This window comes from Alligator sinensis, unplaced genomic scaffold, assembly GCF_000455745.1.
Source record: "Alligator sinensis unplaced genomic scaffold, ASM45574v1 scaffold241_1, whole genome shotgun sequence".
NCBI lineage: Eukaryota > Metazoa > Chordata > Crocodylia > Alligatoridae > Alligator > Alligator sinensis.
Genome location: NW_005841894.1, coordinates 3,960,321 through 3,964,711, shown reverse-complemented (window position 1 = coordinate 3,964,711; position 4,391 = coordinate 3,960,321). Strand labels below are relative to the sequence as shown.

The window sequence follows — 4,391 nt, the reverse complement described above, 5'->3', positions numbered from 1 at the left end:
AAGAGCGTGCAGCCCAGGGAGATGTGCTCCCATGGGACTCCATACTTACTTCCAGGCCTCCACTCCCAAAGGAAGGATAGGGTCTTGGATCCTGTCCCTGCCCCTGCTCACAAGTCAGTTGTGCAGGTCAAAGATGGCATTTAATCCTTAACCTGTACCTGTTCTGAAACTGTTGTAACTTCAATGCTGTGCAGAACTCCATGGATTTAGAATGGTGCAGAGGTAACCTGTAACAACATCCTGTGACTTCTTTCTTTAGTTCTAAATTTTATTCCTGCTACACTGCTTCCGTTTTCTAAATGTAGTTGCTGTCTTTCTTCCAGTTATTGTGAAAAATAAGTGATATGCACAAATCACTGTTGTGCCCAGTGGCTTTAGTGAGTTCATGGATCACTCAGGATTGGGGGAAAGGGAGGCAGTTAGAGTATGCTGACCATGGTAGATAGGCAGAGTGGGGTGGGGAATGGGAAGGGGAATAGGTAGCAGCATGAGTGAAGGGAAATCTTACCTATTCAGACAGGTGCTGCTACTATTCAGTTTCAACTCTCCCATGGCTGAACTCTGCCAGTCAGAGTGGATCCTGGTGTCTTGTTTACTTCCCCCCCCCCCCCCGTTTTTGCCCCCCCCCCCCCCCCCCCCGGCATATTAGGAACAGGGCTATGTTTCCTTTGGCAAAGGTTCTTTAGGGAGGAGGGTGGAGCAGCATTATACTTACCCCACTTCCCCTCAACTTTATATAGCGGGGTGTGGTGCCGTGTTGTCCTGGCAGGAGGATCCTGGTGCCCCACTGTAGTTACATTGCTGGTTCTGCCTAGTAGAGAGTGGACATAAAGGTTATCAGTTAGTGGGTGTAGTTGTAATTGAGAGCAGTAAGTAACCATGTTGGTCTGAAACCTGGCAGAAGGCAGGGAAGACTTGTACCTTTTAAAGACTAAGGCAGAGACACATAAGCTTACTTCATCATATTGGCAGCATTTTTTTATTGTTAGATGCGACGCACTATAGAGAATGTATTACTTTATTGTTCTTCATGACTTTAAAGCACTAATGCATTCTGTTTGTTTGTTTTGGGTTTTTTTTAAGGCTGAATGCCAAAAATTTTATAGACCATATGTTGTACCCCTCTGGCAGTACTAGGTTAACTGCCAAATTGAAGCTGGTAAAAATATATTTCTAAGGGGTGTTTAACTTTTAAAAAATTAACTAGCTTTATAGTAAGCTGAAAAACAAGACTATTAACGTTCAAAATGTTAAGGTTTGATATGTACAAAGTCCAGTAATATTGACTGCTTTACCTACTTGAAACAATTCTGCACTGGTTGGCATTCTGATGTGGTGTGATTTTTATTTTTTGCTGGGTGTTGTGAGACTAGAAATTCCTTTCCAGTTCTATAGGTCTAGATCCTCAACTTCTTTTGTAAAGCAGTATAGCTCTGCTGGAGCCCCTGAGCTACCATGCTTTAGTTTCTACCAGTTGAGGATCTAGCCTATTATCAAAACCTGAGGAAACAATTAGAACCTATTGCATGGTCAGTTTTTAGTGTTTTATATTGGAGGAAAATAGGCCTATCTGATCTGTGGATTAATCTGATCATGGATAACAAACTTCACAAGTGACCTGTAAGAAAGACCTGGTCTAAAAATAACCCTGTTGGTAATCCTCTTGTGTACTCCAGGAGTAGTAGTAATAGGATATGTCTATGTTCAGGCACTCCAGGGGAGCTGGGTTATTGACAGTTCAGCAACATGGAGCTCTGTGTAGGCTGCAAATCCTACCTGAGAAGTGGGGTGAGCTAGCTGTCCTTAGGCTCTGTTACAGCAGCTAAGCTGCTACTGATACCTGAACAAGCATGCCTACACTACCATGCAATATCTTTTCGGTTCTAGTAATTATTTAAATGAGAAACTCCTCTAATGGTAAGAGTTGGCTCTAGTTGTAACACAGGCATGAGCTTGTTTTCTTCACAGTAATGGGACAAGAGTAAGGTGAACTGTGAGAAGTAACAACCTACCCCAAAAGCATCAATCGCCATCAGTAATCAATAGCATTTAGTACTGTTTTATTCTAATCTGAGACTCTGAATTTAAGATGACACCCCCCCCCCCCCCCCCCATAATTACATTCTAGTAAATGTTATAAATTTCTGTGTATAGAATCTAATTGGGGAGGGGTCATCTTGTAATTCATCTGTCCCCACTGTCTAGTCCACTGCAGTGGTGGGAGATGAGTGGTATGGGGAGGTTAAGCAGCTTGCCCCCTACTTGTGCCTGCCCCCCTTTACTCTTGCTTCATGCTGACAGGCTCTGTCCCCATTCTAACCTGGGGCACCGAGCACAGTCCCTGCCGGCCTCTGTAGCGGCCGTGCAAGCTGTGTGCTTCTGCTCTCTGGATGTGCTGGAGCCATGCTCGGTGTCCCAGGCTGCAGTGTGGATGCAGCCTGATGGCGTAGAGCAAGAGTAAGAGGCAGGTAGGGGAGCCGAGGCTCCTTGGTGTGGAAGATGGGGAGAAGGGGCTACAGGGGGAGATGGTGGATTGTAGAAGCGACAGGGACAGGCAGCAGCTGTGGCTATGGCCCTGATTCCTAATAGGGTCTCAAGCCCCTCATCCTCTAGTCTAAAATGAAGGGGTTTGCCCCCTCCCATGTTAAATGGGGGAACCTAATCTTAGAATTGAGTAAATACTGTAAGTAGTATAATTAATCAATAGGATTAATCTAGTTGACAGGTCAGTAGGTTTTTGTTTAATTCAAACTTCCATGTCCAGGCAAAGCTTTGCCTGGCCCATTATGACAAATTATCAACATATTTTCCTAATAATAATAACCCATATTACATTGTATTTTGAATGTTAACAGATTTTGTTCTGTGAGAGAGACACCAGCATTTTGATGCAGTCTGGCCCTCTCAACTGCTTTAAAAGAAAAGGGAAGGCAATAATTGGAACATAAATTACAGCATCTTTTTTTTCCCCTTCCAGTTCCTTCCAGGCTAAAGCAAAGATTTTTTTTTTTTCTTTGAATATTTCAAGAGTACTTTTTATAATATATATAAATGATGAAGATTCTAAAAAGTTTGCAAACCAACCATGAATGTGGATGTGACTATCGATCCAAGCTGAGGGAAAACAGTTACCTCTGACCTCTCATACAAAACAGTTTGACTCTTCCAAATGCTGCAGTGTGGGAAAGCTGCATTGCTGTACTGAGTCTATCTCAAATGCAGTCTTGTCAGGAAAACAATACACGTGAATCAGTTGTTACTTTACAAAGAAATTAGTACCTTGTCTTCAAATCTTTTGATCCAGGAGTCTGAGAAAAAGTTCCCCAATGTTTCTGATGTATAGGCAGGATCTAACTGCAACACTTTTTTTTTTTTTTTTAAAAGCCAAAAACAAAAGATGGGTAAAGAACCGAATTCTTTAATGAGTGACGGAGGCTGAGGGAGATGTACTCAATTGGTTTGCCTAAGGACTCTTGCGTTCTAGAATGCTGCTAGCATCTATCCAAGCTAAAAAGTTAATTAGGCAGGAACAAATAATTCTCTCTGAGGCTACTGAAAAGTGAAAAGCTGAAATCGCTGTACAAGAACTGATTCAATTTTCGAGCTTGAGTGCCTTTTAATTGCATATTTTTTGTCCTGACTTTCAGCAGTGCAAAACCATCTGATTTTTTGAAAGGTGTTATGGATGTGCAACACTTCAGATTTTAGGTGCCTAATTCAGCAGCTACACGCTGATTTGAGGTGTCAGACCAGTGTTTTAGGTGCTATATTTGAAACTAGACTCGACCAATGGTTTGAGAGAGTTTTTTTTTTCACTCTCTAAAAAATGCAAAGTGCTTTACAATCCTAGGTTTTTTACTTTCTTCATTTGAGCACAAAAGGAAACTGGTCTAGGGAACTGCATAGCCTTTTTTTGGAGGGGGAAAAAGAAGTGCCCCTAAGCCAGGTTTTTAATGGTATATTTGTCATTTGTACAAGTGCCTAGTAACTTTCCACCCCCCAACCCCAACAAAAGGACCAAAATAGAAGTAGGCTGCTAGATTCTTCTCAGTACTCAAATAACCACCCATCTCTCTTATTGGATCTTTTGAAAATAACATTAGGTATTTTGCTATACCTTTTAAGTACCTAAATACCTTGTTAAAATCTGGCCTTAAGGCCATATGTATACTACTACTTCCTGAATCTGTCTGCCATGGACAACGCATGGTTTTCAAGACAGAGCATGGCCCCAGTGATGGCACATGGAACCACTCATGGTTACTCCTGAGCTTTTTTTTTACACAGTCTAATTATAAGGGTCAGGAGTGACCCACTGGAAGTTGGTTGATGCAGGGTTGGGAAAGGGAAGATGCAGGTTAAGGATGTTTGCAGATGCTAAGGCCCCCTCT

General features: G+C 42.2%; 1 protein-coding gene and 1 long non-coding RNA gene across 2 annotated transcripts in view; one reads left to right on the top strand and one right to left on the bottom strand.

The window, feature by feature from the left end:
- LOC112549320 overlaps positions 1-1,105 on the bottom strand; it is a 7,263-nt gene extending 6,158 nt beyond the window's left edge. Inside the window, exon 1 of the long non-coding RNA XR_003092709.1 lies at positions 716-1,105. This is a non-coding gene — a long non-coding RNA (uncharacterized LOC112549320). The remainder of the gene's footprint in view (positions 1-715) is intronic.
- The window catches only part of TBC1D4 (TBC1 domain family member 4), a 129,312-nt gene that overhangs the window by 62,764 nt on the left and 62,157 nt on the right, over positions 1-4,391 (top strand). The window lies entirely within an intron of this gene.